Source organism: Spermophilus citellus, assembly GCF_964194105.1.
Source record: "Spermophilus citellus genome assembly, chromosome: 1".
Classification (NCBI taxonomy): Eukaryota; Metazoa; Chordata; class Mammalia; order Rodentia; family Sciuridae; genus Spermophilus; species Spermophilus citellus.
In genome coordinates this window covers 269,846,558-269,870,986 of record NC_138182.1, presented here as the reverse complement: position 1 = coordinate 269,870,986, position 24,429 = coordinate 269,846,558, and the positions used below count along the sequence as shown (strand labels likewise).

Genomic DNA, 24,429 nt, shown 5'->3' with positions numbered 1-24,429 from the left:
TGGTGGAAGAATACCCTGATTAATTTAGAAAAACATTTTACCCCAACTTGGTTATAAATGACTGAAAATGTGCTTTGGCGTCTGTTTAGGACGATAGTTCATGGGCATCTAGCGCTGCGTAATGATTTCCGTGACAATAAACACATAGACTTGTTATTTGATAGTTGCATATTTGTGGTTTTCTTCTGCTTGTCCTCAGAGGTGGAGAGCTGCCTGTGTGCTTTTTGTTCCCCCTTTTTCCTCCCCCGGAGGAAAAAAAACACACACAAATGTAAAACACACCAACCAGAGAGAAGAAATAGTCAATGTGTCCTTGCTGCACGTGAGCTACAAGTTCCTTGGTTTGCTCCCAAGCGCTTTGCTGGGGTTCCCAGCTCACTCTTGAGTGACGATGCTCCCTCTCCACCAGCAGAGGGCAGGCACGGCCTCCTAATACACCAGGAACACTGTCTTGCTGGATCTGTAAAATAAGTACCAAGGAACCAGTATGCCCTTGCAATCCGTAACTTCTACCCTCTCTCCCAACCACCATATAGATAATGCCATGATAAAAATAGATCTGCATGTCCTTTGCAGTCAAACATACTGGGTTCAAGCCCCAGGTCTGCCACTTACTAAGCTGTGAGACAGCTTACTTAATCTCTCTGGGCCTATTTCCACATTTCTCCAATGGGGGTGTTAATAATACCCAGTTCACAGGCTTGTTGCAAACATTAAATGAGTCAATATATGTAAAACATTCAGAACAGAGCCCAGCATATGCTATTGTATGTGTTATTAGTTATTACTAACAGTATTGAATTCAAACCCTTTTGTTTTCCTTCTCAGGCCTTCAACTAAAGTATCCAAGGAAGGGATGTGACTTAAGAGGAAGGAAGGAAAAGTCCTTGGTGAGTCCTGGGTCTTTCCAGGAGTCTCCACATGATGGGGAAGTGGGCTTCAGAGACATCTGTGCTCTGGCAAGAAAGCAGGAAAATGGTTCCAGCCGAGGCTGGGAGAGGAAACTGGCCTGAGTTTGCCCATGTCTTCCCTAAAGGCAGAATGACAGACCTGAGCTTGGGCCACGGGAAGGTCAGCAGATGTCTGGCACAAGAAGAGCTCCAGGCAAGTGAAGGGCTGTTCTAACCAGCTGCATTCAAGCATGGTGCAATTAGCTGCAGCCTAGGGGGTCGTCTAGAACCCTGCCACCTGGGCACCTCTCTTCAGAGTCTGGGTGAAGGACGAAGGGAAGACACAGTAAGAGAGGCTTTGGGAACTGTTGGCAGCCAGTGCAGCACTGACCAAGGAAGCCTGTGGGGTTGCAGCAAAGGTGTCGATGTGCTGGAAGTGTGGTGTCTAGCTCGTGTGGAGTCTGAGGTCCACAGCAGGAAGTGGGGACCCTCTTGTGGAGCTGTTTCAGAGACCTCTGGCTAATGATTTGGGTAAACCCTGCCAAGCTGCTTCAGGTCAGTTCCACAGTTTACAAAGTCTCATAGGTGGTATCTGGACTGGTTAAGGGCTGTGAATAAATATTCCAACTCTCTCCTTCTGAAACATGGCACTTCCCTGCCCACTTGAAGTTGATATGGCTGTGTGTCTTGGCTAACGAAATATAGGCAGAAGCTTCAAGAGCCAATGCAAACTTTGCCACTTTTTTTTGTTTTCTTCTGATCTAGCAGTAGATGGCTACTCTATCAGCCTGCATCTCTATATGTTTACCATGAGTGAAGAGCTCCCTGAGCTTACCTGTCGTAGATATGTAGCATGAGCAAGAAACATACCTTCATTACTTTAAGCCATTGAATGTTGGTGTTATCTGTTACTGCAGCATAACCCAGCTTTTCCTGACTGAGACAACAGCTCACCTCTATACAGCATTTTGCTTATATCAAACATGCCTTTTTCACATCTCACCACCTCATTTGATCCTCTGGAAAGTGCTGTCAGGTGAGTCCATTATTCCAGTTTTTAGATGATGAAACAGGAGTCCCAGAAGCTTAAGTCTTCAAGGTCAAAAAGCAAAATATCCAGATGGGGATTCTAACTCAATCTCCAGGACTCCAAATCCTGTATTGCTGCTCTCTATCACATCTCCAGTATGATGCCTAACACCTAACAAACACTGATATTGACATAATGTTAATGCTAAAATTCAAATGATGCTGGTCAGTACAGCTGCAATCAGCAGCAGCGTATGCGCCATCTTTGTGCCATGAACATACATGCAGAACATAACTGGTTTCATGAAGAGCAAAGGTCAGTAGGAACCGATGTATACAGGGTTTTGCAGAGAAGACAGACCTCAGACATCAGACACTATCTCTTTCGAAGACAGTCATATCATGACAATCTAACACTTGTTATAGGATCTGTTAAGCTGCGTAAATAATTTTCTCATGGCTCTAGTATTACTAATACCACCCTTTCCCTACAATGTCCTTAAACACATCCATTCTCATCTTGAGTTCTCTACTTTACATCTAAATTTTCCTCCAGATTTTCCTGGTTGAGATCCTCAATCACTCAGGGTGCCTCTTTCTCCTGGGAAACTTGTGAACTACTTTAACTAAATCATGAAAAGGTTGGGGGGTGTTGTTGCTCCTGAAAGCCACACTTTGTTGTTTTTGTTTGTGATACCCAGGGAATCAAACCCAGGGCCTCACTCATGCTAAGCGAGCGCTCTGCCCCTGAGCTACAGCCCCAGTTCTACACTTGTATTTTAACCTGGCTCCCTCCAGCCTGCAGGGGAGAGTTCTCAGCACCAGCTGACTCCTCATGACACCTCCAATCATATCCTGTAATTGGCAGCCACCTCGACTCAGCCTAAGACCGCTTTCTGCATCCATCCATCCTCTGCTGCTGACTTTGAAGGGATCAAAAGGGCTCTGTGTATTTTTCTAATCTCCCTAATCCTCATAACTATTCCTGTGAGGATGCAGGTATCATCACTACCATTTTTCAGATGAAACGGAGGCCCAGAAAGTTTTAGTGACAGACCCAAGGTCACCCCCGCGAGCCAGCGGCAGAGATGGGAATAGAACTCAGACGGCTGCTCTCCCAGGCCATCCGTCTCCATTAGACCCTGCTGTCTCACTGAATTCCCCCTGCAGTTTTAATTGAATATCATGTTCTTCTTCGCTTCCTGCCCGAAACAGGGCGACAGCTGCCACTTACCCTCCTGAGCCGGCTGGCGGTACTTCAGTGGTGGGTGAAGTTATGCTGGGATATAAAGTGGGCGAAGCCTCTCAGGATAAAAGGGCCCATCAAAACGGAAGATATTCTCCAAGGTATAAAAGGGATGCCCTGACTTTACTACTTTTCCTGACTTTCAAATGACACCGTGTTGGGGACGAGGCTAAGCAGGAAATCTGCTTGGGAGGGTGAGTATGGGAGCTGGGAGGAGGGAACACATGCCACGGGAGAAAAATGCTTGGCCCCAAAGAAAAAGGAGCAGTGTTCTGGGTGGGGCCCCAGGGGTGGCATGTCAGACTGTTCTGGTTGCTCCTCTTTTCTGCTACGGAGTTCCAGGGGCCTTGCCAACCAGAGGGCTGAGGTTCACTTCACCCACCTCCGTCTGTGATATAGTCTCTGGGCAGCGGTTCTAACCTTGGGAGGTGCAGAATGGCCTGGGGTATGTGGTTAGAGCACTGGTTTCCGGACCCCTCTTGGGAGATTGGGATCTGGGAGGATTCAGGATTGGCCTGTGGGGCACAAGGGGGAAAGGTGATCAGTAGCCGTTTAGTGTCCAGAGTTTGCACCCCTATCCCCAAATACATTTGGGAAAAGTCTCTTCCTCTGTGGAATCAGAGGACTGGCCCACAAGGGACTGGCCTTGAGTCTCTTCTGCCAAAACAGTCTGTCTCTTCTGACTTTGTCACTGCCACCACCAACAGAGCATTTGACTGAGGCCTGTCTGCAGGTGGAATGAAGCTCCTGATCACACTTCAGTGTGCGGAGGGCTGTAAGGAAAGGGGAATCTCGCCCTTGGAAATCTGAGCGGTGTAGCCCAGGCCAGGAGGAAATTGAAAAACTTCCCAACCAAAACGTTTACTTCCACAAGAGATAAAAAGAAGCTCAGGGTCATAAGTCTGGGCTAACACCCAGGACCTAGAGGTCAGGCTAGAGGCCCAGAGGGGAAGCAAAACACCCGAGGACAAGAAATGAACAGCCATAGGGTACACAGCTTCCCCAAATACTGTCAGGCCCCTTGGGTCAAATGGGAGCCCAGCAAGTGCCCCTCAGAGGCCCAGGGCTGGAGCTCCATGCCACTCACACACAGTCAGGGGGCAGGATTCTGGAGAAGCATCCAACCCCAGCCCCTTGTACAAATCATCTGCCTCTCAGTGTCTTGCAAAGTGGCACTTTGCCAACCATGGAAGCCAGCTAAGGCAAGTTCACTGAAGGGGAAGCAACGACGGTGGAATGACTGGTCTGCTTCTGATTCCTAAATGCAGAACCCAGTGGCAGGAATCCAGCTAACCAGATGCCCAGCCCCAAGCCCCTGAGGGGCTGGTCTGCCTACCCGAGCCCTGTCTTGGGCAAATAGCCTGAGGAGGCAGTCATAATTGTCCTCGGGAACCTAGGGCGTGCTCAGGAAATATGACTGCCACAGCAAGGCCTGAGTTAGACTCAGGGGGCCTTCTGGCTTGACTGGTGTTTAAAGGGGCTTCTCGTTTTCAGCATACTGAAACTCCCCTCTGGGAACTGTTTCCCATGCTACCTCTTTCTAAAGTCTTAGTCACCCTGAAGTTATGAAAATATACAGAAAGATGTCCATAGAATCAGACAAACGCTCCATACCTTTCTCACTAAACCCCTAAGAGCTGAGTAGGATACAGGCTAGCAGGGAGAAGGTCATTTCCAAGGGTAAAAGGTGGACCTGCTGGAACTAAAACTTCCACATTTCTACATTTTAATCACTCTCCACTGTTATGAATGCAGCAAAGAAATGTCCTGTGAAGCAGGCTCGGGGGCTGGAGAAATTTTAAATAATTTGAACTTACAACAAAGCTTGTTCCCCCCCGAAAGGTGTATTGTAATGCTGGAAAGTTCTTTAACCTTTAGGACTCAAATTATTCTCTCTACAGTATAACTGCCACTTCATGCAGTAAGCAAATCATGAATTTTAACTGCCTCAGAAGGGCCTTGAGCCCTGCATCTGAAACGTAGCGAAGGCCAAGCACAGTCTTGCTGTGTAATTGCTGGCAATAAACTCACAGACTCAATGTAAAAGGCTGTAGAAGTATGATGGTCTGACTTCACAAAGATAGAGGTGAACATTTAATATAGACATAGCCCTGATCAACAAAATCAATTCTCTTCCAGAGCAGCCATCTCCCAAGGCCATCTCCTATTTCTGAAATGCTGTAACAGATGCAGCAGAACTCAGGAAAAGGGGAGGAGTCAAAGTGCAGGAAAAACACCAGTGGCCAGCGTTAGCCAGCCCAACTCTAGTCCCAGCACCGACCAGCTCTGTGATCTTGAGCACATAACGCTGCCACTCTGGCCCTTGCTTTTATCATAGTTTTTGTTTAAGTTGTTATAAACAACAACAATAACAACACACATAACATAATTGGACTCTCGATGATTTTTAATTGTACAATATTGCTAACATGATGAACAACTGAGTGCCATCATGTTTCTATATCTATAACGGATGCTCTGTGCACATTCAACAGCAGCCCCGTTTTCCCCCCTCCACCCAGCCCCTGGAAACCACCACTCAACTTTCTATTTTTGAGTTTGATTGCATTAGAATTGCATTAGCTAACTCATAGCTAGAATAAGGCAATGTTTGCCTTGTTGCGATTGGCTTATTTCACTTAACACAATGTCCTCAAGATTCATCCATGTTAAGCTGATGCAAGGTTTTCCTTCTTTTTTAAGGCAGAATAATATTCCACTGTGTGGGTAGAGCACATTTGTTTCTATCCATTTCATCTGCCAATGACAATGAGGCCACTTCCACACCTTGGGTACTACATGTAAAACCATGATGAATATGAGTATGCAAATATCTCCTTGAGACTGTGTCTTCAGTCTTTTGACTATATGCCTGGAAGTGGGGTCACTTGATCATATGGTTGTTCTATTTTTAATTTTCAAAGGAGTCTCCACTGTTTCTCCTCATGTTGCACCATTTTTGCAATCCCACCAACATTGACAAGGGTTCTAGTTACTCCATATCCTTATGAACATTTGCTATTTTCTGATGTTTTGATAGTGGTAATCCTAATAATGTAAGGTGATATCTCATGTGGTTTGGGCTTGCATTTCCCTGACCATTAGAGATGTTGAACATCTTTTCATATGCTAGTTGGTTATTTGTATATCTTCTTTGGATAAACACTTATCCAAGTTCTTGCTCATTTTTAAATTTGGTTGTTTGGTTTTGTTATTGTTGCTGTAATTGTTATTTAATTCTAGGAGTTCTTTATATATTCTGGATATTAACCTCTTATTAAATATGTAGTTTGTGAATGTTTCTTCCATTCCAGTTTGCCTTTCACTCTGCCAAATGTTATCTTTGTTGCATCAAAGTTCTTAGGTTTGACCTAGTGTGATTGGTCAATTTTTGCTTTTGATATCATCTAAGAAAGCATTATCTATTCCAATTTTATAGAGCTTTCCCCCCATGTCTCCCTCTAGAAATTTTGTAGTTTGGGATCTTATATTTAGGTTCTTAATGCATTTTGAGTTGAGTTTTGCAAATGGTGTAAATGAATCCATCTTCATTCTTTTGTAAGTGCAGTTTTCCCAACACCATTTGTTGAAAATACTTTTCTTTCCCTATTGTGTAGCATTGGAACCCTTGTTAAAGACCATTTGACCATATACATGAGTTTTTCATTCTGGTCCATGTTTATTCTTGTGTCCATATCATACTGTTTTGATTATGGTAACTTTGCCATATATTTTGAAATCAGACTGTGGGAGGCTTCCAGCTTTGTTCTTTCTCAAGATTACCCCCCCCCCCCCGATTTTTTTCAAAATGTTATTGAGATTTGGATAGAAATTGCTTTTAATCTTTAGATTGCTTCGGTTAGTGTGGAAATTTTGACAATATTAAGTCTTCCAACCTATGAACATAGGATATCTTGTCATTTGTTTATGTCTTTTAAAAATTTCTTTCAGCAATGTTTTGTAGTGTACAAGTCTTTTGCTTCCTTGGTAAGATTTATTCCTAACACTTTATTCCTTTTGATGCTAGTGTAAGGAGGATAATTTTCTTAATTTTCCTTTTGAAATGATCTTTGTCAGTGCATAAAAATGCAGATAGTTTTTGAGTATTGATTTTGCATCCTACAACTTTGCTGGGTTTTTTTTTCTATTAGTTCAAAACATTGTGTGTGATTACAATCTTTAGGGTTTTCTACATGTAGGATGAACAAAGATAATGTTACTTTTCCCTTTCCAATTGGTGATTTTCATTTCATTTTCTTATCTAATATCTCTAATTAAGACTTTCAGAACTACGATGAACAGAAGTGGTATGAGTGGGTACCCTTGCCTTGTTCCTAGTCGTGGAAGGAAAGCTTTTAAGTTTTCTCATCATTTAGTCTGACATGGGCTGTGGGATTTTGTCTTCAGAGTTGTTTTTCCCCCCAGTATTAGGAACTGAACCCAGGCTCTCACACATGCTAGCCACGCACTTTACCACTGAATTACATCCCCAGACCAGCTGTGGGTTTTTTAGGTAGGTTGAAACAGTTTCTTTCTAATCCTGGTGTGTTGAGTGTTGTTATCATAAAAGGATGTTACATTTTGTTGAATGTCTTTTCTACAGCAATCAGGATGAGCATGTGATTTTTCCCTTTGTTTTATTAATGTGGTGTATAACTGTTTTAGTCAGCTTTTTCCCTACTGTGACTAAAAAACCTGACAGGAACAATTTTAGGGTAGGAAAAGTTTATTTGGGGGCTCACAGTTTCAGAGATATGAGTCCACAAACAACTGGCTCCATGCCTCAGGGATCAAAGTGAGGCAGAACATCGTGGTGGGAGAGTGTGGCAGAGGGAAGCAGCTCACATGATGATCAGAAAGCAGCGAGAAAAAGTAGACTCACCAGATATAAAATATATACCCCAAAGGCTGTCTCCCAATGCCTACCTCCTCCATCCACAACCCACCTGCCTTCAGTTCCTACCCAGTTAATCCCATCAGGGGATTAATTCACTGATTAGGTGAGGGCTCTCATAACCCAAAGCTAAACCTTCTCATAACTCTAAAATTTCTTGCCTTGTCTCACACATGGGGGCCACCTCACATCCAAACTCTAACAATAGCATAAATTGATTTTCTTTTGTTAACTATCCTTGCAACCCACTCGATAATGGTGTACTATCCTAATGTGATGGTGAATTATGTTTGCTAGTATTGTATTGAGGATTTTTGCATCAATATTCATCAGAGATATTGTTCTATACTTTTATTGCAGTGTACTTCTCTGATTTGGGTATTAAAGTGATGCTGACCTCATAAAATGTGTTTGAAAGTGTTCCCTCCTCTTCAATTTTTTTAGAAGAATTTGAGAAGGGTTGGCATTAGTGCTTTTTTAAAATTTTATTTATTTTATTTTTTTTAGCTACACATGACATTACAATGATCTTGGAAATTCATACATTTGAATCATTGGGGTATAATTTCTCATTTTTCTGATTGTACAGATTGCAGAATCACACTGGTCATAGAGTCACCTATATACATACAGCAATCATAATGTCTATTCTATTCTGCTGCCCTTCCTATCCCCCCTACTCCTTCTCTCCCCTCCCATCATTTCTCTCTAACCAATCTGCATCAGTGCTTCTTTAAATATTTGTTAGAATTCTCCAGTGAGGCCATCTAGTCCTGGCCTTTCCTAGTCAGAAGGTTTTTGATAATTGATTCAATCAACTTATGCAATACCTGTCTATTCAAATTTTCTATTTCTTCACGATTCAGTCTTGGTAGGATGTGTGTTACTAGAAACTTATCTATTTCTTCTAGGTAAAGCATTTGTTAGTGAATCATTTTCATAGTAATCTCTTATAATTCCTTGTATTTCTGTGCCTTCATATTTCTTCTTTCACTTCTGAGTTTGGTTATTTTTCATTATGTGCATAATTGTTGAACAATGTTATTTCTAAGGGCTTTGTTAGCTCTGAAACTCTTCAATATGTTAAAAGTACATTTTAAAATATGTTATATATAAGACATATGAAATGATAAGGAAGACTATAATGAATACTTACCCAGCCAAAGTAATAAAAGTTATCAGTGTAACAGAGATTGCCTTCTCTTTCTTCACTGTGTTTCACAATCCAGCAGCTTACGCCATCCAGGATTTGGTGAGTTTCACTCCCATACATTTCTTTATGCTTTTTATTTTATATATGGATACAGGGAATATATAACAGTTTGGACCAGTCTTAAACTGTATATGAGTGGTATCATTTTTCATTTAGTAGTCTGTAAGTAGCATTTTTTCTTTAACATTTTATGAGCTTCACTTTTTAAAAAATATTTTATATTTTAGTTGTAGTTGGACACAATACCTTTATTTTATTTATTTACTTACTTATTTTTATGTGGTACTGAGGATCGAATGCAGGGCCTCACACATGCTAGGCAAATGCTCTACCACTGAGCAACAACCCCAGCCCGTGAGCTTCACTTTTATTGATGCACATAGCACTTTCTCATTTTCACCTCTGTATGTAAACATAAATAAATAAATAAAATCACTTATTTAAGTGTCATCACTTATTTATGGATTGCTGATAGGCATTAGATTGTTTGCATTGTTTTGTTTCATTCCAAATAACTCTATGCATACCCCCTGTGTGCTTGCTCTAGTGGAAAACTACCTGGAACATAGGGAATAAATGTACTCCTTCACCTTCACTAAATGATGCCAAAGTTTTCTGCCAAGTAATTGATGTGTTCTCCCACTAGCAGGGCATTTCCCATCATTCAATAACCATATTTTCACTTACTAGTATTAGATGTTTAATGCCTAATCACCTGTTGGCATGAAATAGTACCTGGCATAACTTTCACTTTCATTTCCCTGGTAATCATCATGGTAGCCCCCTTTATTAGATGTTTAGTAACCATTTGTGTTTCCTTCCCTGAGAATTTGCTTCTTCATATTATGTGCCTGCCTTCAATTTTTAACTTGGATGAACTGTATTGTTCTTTATCTCAAGAAAACCATAGACTGCCTCACCAGGTCTCACTATTGTGAATAGAACTCTTGAGGAATTTATCACATAGCTCCCAATTGTGACACAAGATTGTATGAGTTTCACTGTTCCTTCTTGCATTCATTATATATGTCCATATTTTCTTCATACCAGTCAGTGCAGGTGACATGACTGTGCATCCTGGGGCAATGCCCCATCGACAATGTGGGTCTCCCCTCAGAGGATTGAAGCTCAGTTTCCCCCCAGAAGTTGTCACTAAACTGATGCTGCTTCTCTCCAATGGCCATATCACCACCCAATCTAGAAGGGCCTCAGCATGCATTGCAGGGAGGCTGTGCATACTAATCCTCCACATAAAGGGTCAGGGAGTTGTGATTCATGCTCTAATGCTTAGATTTCTTAGGCTTTATGGAGAAATGTGTATTCCTGGGTTTTTCCCAAAGTTGCAAAATGCTAACATTTATTTAGAGACATGTCACAAGTGAAGCCAAAGGAAACATGACCAAGGCTGAATTTGAGATTTCTCTGACTGCAATTTGAAGCAGAGTGTTCACCAACGAAGGGTCAACCATGAAAAGAGAAGAAGCTTATTGAGTTAATTCTTCTTTAACTCTTCTTACTGACAACTAAGTTTGTGCACAATAGGTTTAACTCTGTCCACAAGAGACAGTGGGCATGTTGTCATTACAGGTTGTTGTCCTAGCTACAGCCAGGTTGTGCTGGTTTGCAAAGTGCAATGCTAATGTTGACTGGCATGTCCAAAGTGGCTGCATCCCCATAAAAAAAAAGAAAAGAAAAAAAGAAAAAGAAAAAAGATTCTCATTTTCAGTTCCTAAAACAAAAATGGAAATTGTGACTTTGGAATTGTGATATAGTTCAAGAGGCAGAGAGGAAAAGTTATTTTTTTCCTAAGTTCCCCAACCCACCTCAAAAATATGTATGTATATGTACACACACGCATGCACACATGCATACACATTGGTTCAGAAAAATGTCTTCTTCATGCAACCCTCATTCTGATCATTTGAGTCTCTCTTATTTCTGCTTCTTACTAACAGGAAAAGCCAAAAGTTAGGTAATTAGAAAAAAAACAATAAAAGCAAGCATCAGCATATCAGGCCTCATAAAAGAATGCACAAATGTTTATCAGCAGACTGCTAGTCAACCACATATTGTCAATATGTTAGTTGATTGGTGCATAATTATTAAGTACATCAAGTTGGGTTTTTTCTGGGGAGCTCCTATGGCTTCTCCAGGGCCTTCTAGAATAAACACATAGGAACGACCCACACTTATGTGGCTGATTTGCTTGTCAACTAGCATTTTTAAAAAATATAAGTAATATTTTATCTGCTCTTTTTAATTATACATGACAGAAGAATGTATTTTGACATATATACATGGAGTATAACTTCCCATTCTTGTGGTTGCATATGATGTGGAGTTACACTGGTTGTGTGTTCATATATGAACACAGAAAAGTTATGTCTGATTCATTCTACTATCTTTCTCCTTCCAATTCCACCTTCTTCCTCCATTCCCCTCTGTCTAATCTGGTGAACCTCCACTCCTCTCTCCCCCTGGCCTGTTGTGAGTCAGCATCCACATATACAACATTCAGCCTTTGGATTTTGGGGATTGGCTTATTTCACTTAGCATGATAGCCTCCAGTTTCATCCATTTACTGGCAAATATTATAATCTTATTCTGCTTTATGGCTGAGTAATATTCCATTGTGTATATGTACCACATTTTTTTTTATCCATTCACCTATTGAAGGGCACCTGGATTGATTCCATTATAAATTGAGCTGCTATGAACATTGATGTGGACATGTCACTATAGAATGCTGATTTTAAGTCCTATGGTTATATGCCAAAAAGTGGAATAACTGGGTCAAATGGTTTTTCCATTCCAAGTTGTCTGAGGAATCTTCATACTGCTTTCCAGAGTGTTGCACCAATTTGCAGTTCCACCAGTAATATATGAGTGTACCTCTTCCCCACATCCTTGCCAACATTTATTGTTACTTGTATTCTTGATAATTGCCACTCTGACTGGAGTGAGATGAAATCTCAGTGTACTTTCAATTTGCATTTGTCTAATTGCTGCTGATGTTGAACACTTTTTCATGTATGTGTTGACCATTCACATTTCTTCTTCTGTGAAGCACCTGTTCTCTTCCTTTGCCATTTATCAATAGGATTATTTGGTTTTTTGGTGTTAAGTTTTTAGAGTTCTGTATATATCCTTCAACCAGCATTTTAGACCCAGTTTGTAAAAGAAATATAGGAAGGATAGAACAAAGTGGAGAATAAATGGAAGACTATGGAAGGACCTAAGCAAGGATATCTTTGAAACAAAGTAACTTGATTCAATCAATCTATTTGCAAATATGTATTGAGAACCTAGTATATGCTGTCGAATGTAATAGTCCTATGAGAAATTTTATAGTATCTTTCACTCTATACCTTAGTTTTCTCAACTTTAAATTGGAAATAATAATAGTGCCTGCCTTGAAGGATTGCTGTAAGTATTAAGGGAAATAAACATAAAACATGTAAAGTGGCTGACACCTGGTCAGTATGCAATCAACATCAGGGGCTGGGAAAAATCATAGGCACATTGAAACTGAACAACAATAAAGACATCAATACAAGAGATGTCACAAGGCAGTGCATTATTAATTGCCAAACAAATGCTTCTCACCCCTGAATGTCAAAACCTAGGGCACTAAGCTAAGAGAGAGCCAAAAGAGTTTGGTTTCTCACACTAGCCAAGCACCTGCCTTTTGCACGTGTCGGAGGAGCTGCAAACTGGGTCTCTCCTGAGACTCCATGGATCATGATGGGCTCTTGAGAAAGGACCTAGAACTGCCCCTTAGAGGAGGTAACACAGTGTGGAGCTGGAGGGTACAGCTGTGGTGCCAGATTGCCAAAGTTCAAAGCCTGGCACTGACACTTTATGTGCAGGCTCCTGGGCAGATTATTTATTTAAACTTGGTTTCTTTGTAAAATAGGAATGGCAATCCTGTCCATTTCATAGATTGGCATGAGGATGAAAGGGATAGTGCATGTATGGTCATAAAAGAGTACCTATCATATACGAATTAAATTGTACATGTAAATTGGATGCTAAACCAACTGCTTTTCCCAGATCTCTAAGGAAAGAAATCCCAGAATCTGCCCCAGTGTTTAATCTGCCCCAAAGTTCAAAACTTCCCCCTGTGAGGAAATCCTCCCTTTAAAAAAATTATATAGTTAGAGAAGACCCTTCAAAGTTTTCATAAAGCAATTCACTCTGCAGATGAGTCCTGAAGGTTGAAGTGACTTGCCCGTGATCATCCAGATGGTTAGTGACAAGTGACAGAGCTGAGACTGGCTCCCACTTCTCTCCACACCAGATCCACGCTCAGCCTCCAAAGGCTGTGAGCATCGTGAGCTGTTGCAACCTCTCTGCCCATCCTCACTGAAGTGGAGACATTTTGTACCACGTGATTCCAAGATCCTGGGCAAACCCTTCCCTGTTATGCCTTTCCTCTACCTGGTGGGGGATCCAATGCATGTGGGCTCTGCACAAGTGCAAAACAAAGGGTGTAAACAGGGGTAGAATATCAGCCTCATCATTGAAAAACTGGAGATCACAGCTTAGTATGACAGCCCAATGCACCTGCCAACTGACCCACTAAATAAGACAGGGTTACCCATTGTCCCAGGCATTTTGCCTGGGGCACAGAGGAGCAGAGGCTTCCATGAGGTAGACATTCTTGATGCAAGAGGAAGAAGGAGGACAGGGCTGAGCAGAACTTGCCCAACTATTCTCTTCTAATCAATCAATAGGGCAACCGCTGCATCTTCATCAGTATAGAAAAAAGTCAGAACTGTGTATTAGAGGGAAAAATTCCCCTTTCTTAGAAAAGAAGAGTGGGAAAAGAGTTTTTCTAGTTTCACCTAGACCAAGATTTAGGCACAGTAATACCTGGTAAGGGCACAATTCCTCATAGATGGCGCCATCTTGGAGCATCCTTGCACTAAGGAACGGGCAAGTCAGCTCATCAAATCTTTTACATACAAAGAGCACTGACCTCATTCATGAGGGCTCCACTCCATCACCTAGTCACATCCTGAACCACACCTCTTAATACCATCACACTGGGGATTAGGTTTCAACCTGTGAGTTTGGGGAGGATGCAGACCACAGCACTCTCAGCTTTCAGGACTCAGTTCATGCATCCACTTCTGAACAAACTCTTCCTTCTTCTCATTTCTACCCTCAACTCTCCACAGAGTAGAAATGGCTACCTCTTCTTTATATTCAATATAGATTGTCCTGCTAGTTCTTTTATCCACTAGATTTCCTAAAGGCAGAGACTACTTCTTGTTCATCATTCAAACACAAAACATTGAAAATAACAGGTTTTCAATAACTTTTATAGAATAAGAGGTTGAAGTCTCTTTTCAAGGCACACTGTACCATATCAATCCAAGTTTTGTCACCTTCTCCTTTTAAAAAATTTCATTCTCACATTCAGGGCCAGAAGGTGTGAGGGATGATGTTTGGCATCATGAAGACATGTAGCCTGTAGCCTTCCCTCCCTAGAATCCTCAAGTCCACTTGGAAAGTCTTCTGTTCACAAGAAATATTCCAGTGTGTGAGCATGGCCAATACAAATGCCTCTTTATGCCCCTAGAATGCTTATAATTTACAAAGCAAAATCTGTTCCATCTACCATTTGATCCAACAACTACCCTGTGATTCAGAGTAGACTCACTAGCCCTATTTGATGGATTAGTTAATGGGTTTTGAGAGATTTCAGATGACTCACCAAACACACCTAGCTAGGTAAGTGAAAGTAGAAGCTTGTATCCAGGCATTGAGCCCTTCATCTCCTGTGGTTTTCATGCATTTAGCAGGCACATAAAACTGATAAAATGGAGGGTGTTTGGCTATACCAGGAAGAAAGGGTGATGTCTACACATGTTAGTGACACCCTTGGTTATTATGGTAGGTCTGCATGTGTGCTGGCTTCCTCAATCCCAATCCTCTCTCTATACTTTGTTCAAAACATGCCTACTGATGAAGCTCAGGGTCTTTCTGTCAAATTAATGGGGAGAGTTAGAACGAGTTTAGGGATCCAACCTCACTAAACAAACTAGAATTTGAAAGAAATACAGATGTAGGTATATAATCTCATGGTTTTATGCATTTCTTCTATTCTAACTCTGAAGTTTCAAGCCTAAAGAGGAATTTTTAATAGGGGAAATGTCTCTTGAAGACTGAGTGGGTGGGTGGTGGAGTGAGCAAATTTGAGTGGGAACTGAGTCATTTTGGGGCCAAAAATGGAATCATAATAAATAAACCATGAAATAGGAATCACTTAACTCTGAAAAAGCATTGCTTGTTCCTCTGTTTAAACAAGTGACTGCAGCTCACCACTGTCCCTAGATTTTATTTGAAGAATACAGGTTTCTCCGGTATTCTGCCTGTAACTTCCCTTAAACTCCTCCAGTGTGGATAGCCTGAGGTGTACGTAAGTGTGTGGGCAAGTTAACTGTAATCTGTGTTAGTAACTGTGCTCTGTGTTAGTGAATATTGGGAGACACCTATTCAGGACTTTACACCATAGAGAAGAAAATAGAAAAGACTTCAGTTTAGTTGGTTAATCAGCATAAAACATGGCAAAGGTTTTCTCACTGCTGAAATAAGTAGTATTTAAGAAAATTTTTTTGGCAGTGGCTAGGAAATTTGTAGAGATACGCCTGCCCTTGCAGGAAAGGGGTTAGGTATCTACTGAAGCCAGCCACCTACCACCTTCTGAGGGCTGCTCTCAGCCTGGAACTTCATTTGTCCTGTGTACCCCGCACTCGGTGGAGGAGGCAGATGCTGATTCTGCTGTTGGAATGTTTTCAATCACCTCTAAAGCTGAAGCACAAATGGCCCTCTTGTTTCTCCTGGCTCCTCTCAACTGGCCTTTGATGACTTCTGTTCTTCCTACTTGGAATTTGTCCTGACTTCACCTCAGTCAAGGCATTGTTTACCACTGGCTGACAGCCTTACAGATAAAGTGGACTGGAATTCCGTTCCTGTGGAGTAATAGGAATTAAAGTGAATAAACAGAATTGCATGAAAGAGTATTGGATAAACACTACACTGGTCATGGTCAAAGAGAGAATTTGTGAATCAGAAGATGATTCTGATGAATTCATTCAGAACACAGCTCAAAGAGATGGAGATAAAAGTCCAGTGGGAAGCATAGAAGGTAGGTTGAAATGTCTAGTCATTTCAGCAAAAGATTTGGTGACTAGGGGAGAACTAATAGGTAAAGAAGAAATGGCTAGAAATTTTTGAGAACTGGAGAAGGTCATGAATCCTGAGGTGCTTTTCTTCTGCACATACTGTGTCCAGAAAAGAATAAAAGCTGGGCTGGGGATGTGGCTCAAGCGGTAGCGTGCTCGCCTGGCATGCGTGCTGCCCGGGTTCGATCCTCAGCACCACATACAAAAAAACAAAGATGTTGTGTCCGCCGAAAACTAAAAAATAAATATTGAAAAAAATTCTCTCTCTCTCTCTCTCTCTCTCTCTCTCTCTCTCTCTCTCTCTCTCTCCTCTCTCACTCTCTCTTTAAAAAAAAAAGAATAAAAAGCAACAAAACACAAAATAACAACAACATAAATCCTGGTTATTGCATAGTGAAATCAAAGAACACAAAGGCTAAGGAGATTCTTAAACCGAATGTGTTGGGGTTAGGGAGTAGGATAGGGACTATCTTCAGATACCTGAAGAGTTGTGTCTTGGAAGAAGATTGAGTTAGAGTTCCTCTGAGTACCTTGGAGAGTGACCCGGGACAGCAGTGGAGAGCACAGGGAAACAGATTGGCTATACAGAAGAACTCTCTGGTAACAAGGGCTCTCCAGAATGAACAGCCTGCCTTACAATGAGGAAGTGAGTTCTCCGTCATTAAAAGGTTTCCTTCCCGCACAGAATCCCCTGTCCTAAAGGGCTCTGGAAGGAAGATAGGCAGTCTGGGGAGGAACTGGAGGGCTGGGGTCTGGGCTATTTGGGCAACTTAAACACTGTGGGAAATGAGCTCTGAAGAATTCAGGAAGGCAGAGAAAAGCATCATATCCAAATGGAAAACGTGATTTTACCTGTATAGTGATGTGTGTGGGTCTGTCCTCTTATTGTTTTTGAAACAAATTGTATACCTTCCTTCAGATTCCACTCCACTAGGGTCATCAGTTTTATTTCTCATTGGCCTGTTTATTTTCTATCTACATATTTTAGCTGAGCTATTCACTGGTCCTAAAATGCCCAGCCCCATCACCTCTTCCTGAAAAGATTAGACAGCTTAACTTATCAGCAGCTTCTACATATGAAAGGTTTCCTGGGAGATGCCTATTTCTGAGCCCTCATCCCTTAACTCCTTGACATAGAAGACAAAGAGAATAACCCACCTAAAATCATGACAGCTCAGATCAGTAAATGTTTTGGGGTTTTACAAGGCTCATTCTTGTACACTAACCTTGCTTAATTTTCACAACAAAAGTAAAACAGATTCAATTATCTCCGGAAATCAAGGATCAGGGAGGTTATACAACTTGTCCAAGGACAAAAAACAAAAGTCAGCAACAAATCACCCTAGGCTGCAAATCAGGAGATGGTCCCAAAGTTCCAAGTTGTCCCTTGAAAGGAGATTTTTATCTACTAGGCATTATGCCTTATCTGCCTGCACCCCTGTGCCGTACTGAGTGGACGCAGTATGTCTGTAGCACAGCCGGATGATACTCATGGGGATATTTCTACAGAACCATGGCTAAGGACAGTCATACTAACAGGCATTCTGTAAATGATATTGTAGAATTAGAATTCCAGTTCAGACTTCCATGGGCTCAGTAGACCACCAGTGTGCTCGTGGAGGAGAGCAATCAGTATCTTGCTCTCCTGGTTGCTCTCTTGGCTCAAGTGGCTCTGCCTTTCCTGTTGTTTTTTAACACACCAAGCCCCATCTTGCCTCGAGCCTGAAACTCCTCTACTTTCTCACTCCTTCAGGGCTCCCTCAAACAATGTCTTGGGTCAACCTGTCTCCAATCCCCACCCATCCCAGTACTCTACTGCCCCTCTCTATTTTATTCCTCCTCTGGCATTTAGGATATGAAGTATTTTCCCTGATTTGTGGGTTGTCTGCCTCTCTGACCAGCATATAAGGTATTTGAGGACAGGGTTTTTATGTTTTTGTTTCCTACAGACTCCCCAGCACCTCAAATAGTGCCACCTTGTATTAATGCTTAAGATATACTCAATGGATGAGGGAATGCATCCATTTATAATGTTTCCGTGGACTTCCAGATGCAAACAACTAACACACAAGTTGACTTTTGCAACACAAGTCAGATCAACTAGGGAAATTCTGGATATGTTTTGAGGATTAATAATGAAATATAGAAGCCATTTTTACTAAATTTCAACTTGGTGTTGCCTAAGATCAAGTAAGCAAAGGGGAGGAGAACATTCAAACTTTGAAATGCAGGAAAGAGATTCACAGAGCCCTCTTAGTTAGCTTGAGGCTCTGGGAGGACAGACTGGGGTTGTTGAAGGCGGGTGTCTGTAACTGAAAAAGAGAAAAACACATCCAGAGAGAGAGAGAGAGAACCAAACTATCAACCGTGGATGCGGAGACTCTACTTGGAGTCTAAGGCTGCACTGGGCACTGTGAACTAGAAAAAGTCTCTCATATGATCCCAAGGAGTTAAGACTTGTGGGGAGGGAGAGGTGATTTTAAGGGAGGTCAGTGAAATGCTAAACAGAGTTGCAATAGGAGTTACAGAAGGAAGAGCTAGCTCAGCAGTCTGGAGTGTTCCAAGAGGGCTTTTTGGAGAACGAGGTCCTACAGCTGACCTTTAAAGAAGAGAGGGCCCTCTTGCCCCCGGAGGAAGGGAGTGCATATCCCAGTCTGCACCGGCAGCTCCTGTACCTCACACACAGGGACCAGGCACTATAGCACAGAGCCCTGTGCTAGCAAATCTAAAAATACCCTCTCTCTATTTTTTTTTTTTTACTTTCCCTCCTCTCCTGGTCTCTTACTTTTCTTCTCACCCTCCTTCCTATTTTCTTCCTTCTCTGATTATCCTTTCTGGCAACTGCTGGACTCCTTTGCTCATCCCTCCCTCCAAGGGAATCTGTGATCAGATTTTGGGGGGCCAAAACCTTGCTAGACTCCCCAACGTTCAGGTACAGGTTGGCAGAGGCTCCAAAGCCGCCCCCCCACCTCAGCTCAGTTATTTCAAATGCCAATTAACAGGTGTCAGAAATGCTGGTCCCACTCAGAGACCTGTGTGTGCATAACAACCCAACTGTTTTGGCTCTCCACCCCACGAGCATAAATATCATGGTGTTTGAGCCCTTGGGGCCTGTGGAGTTTACAAGTATGCTGTCAAGATCTCTCCACTGGGCTGGCGCTTGAAGTGCTGCCAAGAAGAGAGGGGACTCCTGTGCTTTTATGTGTTCCCAAGCGCAGGCCGCCCTGGCTCCGGGAGGAGCCCTCTGGGGACCCAGTGTCGGTGTGAATCTCAAACAGCAAGCTGACATTCCGGTTGGGAGTGTGACAGTGCATGCCTGGGTGATGATGCCAGGGCGGCAGGTGACACGGGTCCACCGCAGAGGGGGAGAGTAACTGGAGTGGCTTCCAGTTACATGTCCTCAGAGCTCTGAAGGATGGAATCAGGGTCGGGGGAACAGTTATAAAATAAAGCTACAAAATCCGGATGTCCCAGTCAAATTGGGACCACTGAGATGGGGCATTCAGAGCGCAGATGATACCCATGTTCCTGAAAAAGGCTCTTGACTTGGGGTGATCTGGGGTTAATGACATTGCAAGCCAGAGACACAGACCACGGTCAACCAGTGAAAACACACACAGATGCACCCTAACTCAGAGCCCATCAGGAAACAGAGGGCGAGGAGGCATTCATCCTGGGTGCCCTAGAAGCCTCCAGAAGCAATCTCACTCTCAGGGTACCTCCCTGCCCCCAGGTCTCCCCATGACTGTCCTCCTCTGGGTAAACATCTGAAAACAGAGCGGCTGCCAGGGAGCAGAAAGAAGAGGAGAGGGTGGAATGGGACGGGGTGGGGCCTGGCGACAGGAAGAGCTCAAAAGATTCTCAGGTTGGGTGACGACCAAGGTTGGCTTGTCCCAGAGGGCAGATGGGCCCCAGCCTGGCGGGCGGTGGAGTTGCAAGCTAAGGCAGGCTCCTGCCGGTTGGGGAAGCATTGCCTGGCCACTACCATCCCCCACCCCCCACCCCCCCCACCCCCCCACCCCCCCCCCCCCGCTGGCTCTGCAGAGAGTTCAGGTCCAGGAGAATTTGCTGGACCTTTTCTGAGGTAGCTTCCACCCCACCAAGAACCACATCAAAGGACTTGAACGTATTATTTCCCTTGTCTACCTTGTGGTCTGCAAAGAAAGCTGGGAAAAATCCACATTAAGCCGCCTGACTGGCCGGGGCGGGGGTGCGCTTCTTGGAGGACCCCCTTGGGGGAAGCCTGGTTATGCTTTTGTGATCATTGTTCTAGAAACACCAAATGGAAAGGCAGACCGCCTTCCTGAGTTCCCGAGTTCTTTTTGCCATTTCTCATAGAAGCCCAGAATATTCAAGATTTTGTATTTCTGGGGTCAAAAGCCCAAGGAGAGGCACTGAAATATACAAGATCACATACTTTTTTTTTTTTTTGGTGGTTCCTAATATTATTCCAGCTGTGTTATTTCTTATTTTCTCAGTCTTATTCATATCATGTTAATTTATAGAGATAATAATATGCCGTAAGCAAATGTGTCCTTGCAAATATCCCCCAGCCACCACTACCCCAGTTAGCTTGTGAACTCTTTAGCAGCAGAGGGGACGGCCTCTGTCACTTTGCTGCCTGGTCTGATATAACCTTATGGGTCTCTGCACAGGGCCTACTCGTGCTTCTGCCCCGCTTTGAGGGGCAAATAGAGTCCACACAGATTTGAGCCGTCCTGAGAAATGCCAGGGGAGCCTAACACCAATCCCAGAGAAGACACAGAATCCTGCCCCTCCACTGTCAGAACTTGGAAGAAGTTTCTACCCTTTAAGCAAAAGTCAGATGCTGCAAAGGTGAAATAGGAAGCTTTCAAAAGGATGAAGTCAGTTCTCTTAAAAGGAAATCTTGTTGGACGGAAACAAAAAAACAAATAATTTTACCTCAATCAAAAGTCATTTATTTCTCTGCTGCATGATGATGGCCTGAGGCCCTGAGCTGTCAGTTCTGAAGGCCATGTAGGTTTTAGAAGGTGGTTGTTGGGGTCATTTTTATTGGACAGTGCATGGCCTCAAGATGGCCAGAGAGGAATGTCAGAGCCTCAAATCATCTCTCTGTTTTGGGAGGACGCTCTGGGCAGACATTTTGCTGATCATAATCACTTTTATATGTAACTGGACCTTAATTCATTTGGTAGTTCGAGCTACGGAAGGGCGGCACAGATTAGAGAGCTATGTCTGTAACTGACGAAATCTGCGCCTGGTGTGCGTTTGTGGTGAAATTAAAAATAAAATAAAGCTCATCTGAAAAATGTGCGGACTCGAATTAGCCGTCTCCTGACCAGTCACGCATGGAACTTGTCGGAGATGACCAGGACAGAAAAGTGAGACCAGGGCAGCTCATCAGGCTGCGTCGTCCGCCAGGCTGGAGAGCCTGTCATAATTTATAATGGATTATCTTAGGAAATAGATGAGGACAGCTTGTGTTCAGGAGCCAGGAAAAACTAGTAAAAAAAAATCCCAGAAAACAAGTCTTAAAAATGAGCTATCCTCTTATACTCTGCAAGGATGCCTTTTGATTTGAATTAACTCATCAAATCCTCTGCTGTGAATGTGACTGACGTTTGATGGGAACTAACATCACCAGGTAGACTAAACGGATCCCCTTACTAATACTGGTATTGGGGTCCATGTTTGCACCCCTTGCCCTGAGGTGCCTATCCAGATGCATTGGAATTTTTGTATTTTATATTCTGAGTTTCAAAGATGGGCTTACACACACACACACACACACACACACACACACACACACACACACGAAGGTATTTCCTGCTGTGATTGCTCTTTTTTGTGCTGCCCTTGATGCCCACTTTGTTTTTTCAACTCTGATTGCGCTGGACCAACTACTTTTGCTTACATCAATTCTGCTGTTCACTTTCACAGAGTCCCTTTGAGGTCCTGTCATTCTGCTGATCGTACGAATGAGGTCATTGCTGAGGAGAGATTACAGGGCTGGCCAAGGTCTGTCATCTAGCAAGTGGCCTGGCTGGACTTTGAACCCAAATCTCTGTGGCTTCAAGCCTGGGCCTGTCGACCCAGTCCAGGTTTAATCAGCACCCAACTGTAGCTGGGCAGGGTCTGCTACAGCAGAAGAGTTCTGATGTGACCGTGGGCTACTAAATCTCCATCCCTAGCTTATCTAACCTCCATCTTAAATTTAAGCTTCTTTCCCTGAAACCATTATGAAAGGGGGAAAAAATGCACTTCAAACTTTCAAAGGTAATTGCAATTAAATAACTTGGTTTCCATTGTCAGCCTGGTTTCTCTGCCTTAGTGGAAAGTCTAATGGGATGTTTTACAAGGCTGACAAAGACAGATAATAAAAGTCGAACTTGTGCACAAAGCTTCCTTGAAAGCTTGGTAATTAACGGCTTTGCATTGTTCTTTAATAACAGCCACCTTCTTAATGCATCGGAATAAAGGCACAAACTCTGAAATATATTTGCATTTCAGCCACCCAGCTTGTGAACACAGGCTCCAGTTTTTCATTCAGAGGAACTGCACTTCAACCTTTGCATAAGGAAAGACCAAAGGTAACTCTTTCTACCCAAATGCTGGCAATATCTAAATGTTTCATACACGGGAGAATAGATATTAACCTTTGCATCTGTTTCAGAGGAGGCTGGGTCTTATGAGGACAGGCTGACAAGAAGCCTGGATGTGAAATAGAGTCATGACCTTCCTGCATGAAATGCCTGTATCCCACCCACAACAGTAGGTCCTAGAGTGGTGTGTGTGTGTGTGTGTGTGTGCGCGCGCGTGCGTGTGCATGCACACTCATGAACATAATCCCATGTGTTCCTTAACAATTCCTATGTAGACTATGAAGTAGAGGAAGTGGGAGACCATGTGCTCTTGAGAAATTTCCAAAACAACGTATTTCCAAAGAAATTTAACTGCTGCCTGGTGCAGGTATTTTGCCACAAAGTGAGAGGAAAAGGTACAAACTTTATTTAACAGCTGCCTACTACGTGCCAGACACCATGCTAGCTACAGTCTCAAATCTTTTTAATCCTTGTCACAACCCTCTGAAGTATTATTCTCTTTTTAGAGATGAGGAAATTGAAGCTTAGAGAGTTAGGTTACTTGCCAAGCATTACATAACCATTAGACAGCCTAAGATTCAAATCCACATTTATCGGAATCCCAGATTGAACTCTTTGTCCCCTGTTAAAATGTGACTGTCCCTGAGAAAGGTGGCACATGAAATCCTATCAGTCACTCACACTGTAGTGCAATGGATTTGTCCTATCCTTTCCAAGAAAGTTTTGACTAAAAGGCCGAAAGTTCTAGATTCCACAAAGGGGAAGACAGAGTGCAAGAGAGGAGGGTGATGACAAAGACTACATCAAACACTCTCCAATTTCACCCAGCCCGACATGCCTCCAGCAGCCTGAGAATAAGAAAAAGGGCAAGGGAAGATGTAAAGAACAGTTTTCCTCAACTTCTATTCTGAAAGGATGGGGAAGAAAGGAAATGCTGCTCTGTTCCAAGGGCGCTCATGTACAAGAAGGGAGGAAGGGCATTATTTTAATTTAGCCTCGCACAATTCTAGAGGCAAGAGCAACTGGCCTGAGGTAGGTTGCAGCACAGGTGCATCGTCTAGGAGCAGAGTGAGTCTAGGACTGAGTTATTCCTCCCGCCCTTTCCACAGCAGGTCTGCTCAGCCCTGAGCTCCTGGCCCCTGGAGTGCAGTGTTGTGGGTAATAGCAGAGCTGTGGCTACGTGGCCTTCAGCATGCTACTTACCCTACCTGATTCTTCCCTTGTGAAGTAAAAATCACCATGCCTGCTTCCTGGGATCATTGTAAGAACAAGATAGCCAGTGTACTAACAGCACTCAGTGAATGGTAGCAAGCCTACTGTGTGATCTGCCATCAGGGTGGGGAATTTGATACAAAAGGGGTCAAGTTGACTATAGCCATG

General features: G+C 43.0%; 1 long non-coding RNA gene across 1 annotated transcript; it reads left to right on the top strand.

Annotated features, from left to right (window-relative positions):
* The first annotated feature begins 3,243 nt into the window (after positions 1–3,243).
* LOC308655192 lies at positions 3,244–23,219 on the top strand. Its single transcript, XR_014023409.1, has 3 exons — positions 3,244–3,359; positions 22,958–23,037; positions 23,121–23,219. It is a non-coding gene; the product is annotated as an uncharacterized lncRNA (long non-coding RNA).
* Positions 23,220–24,429: the final 1,210 nt, after the last annotated feature.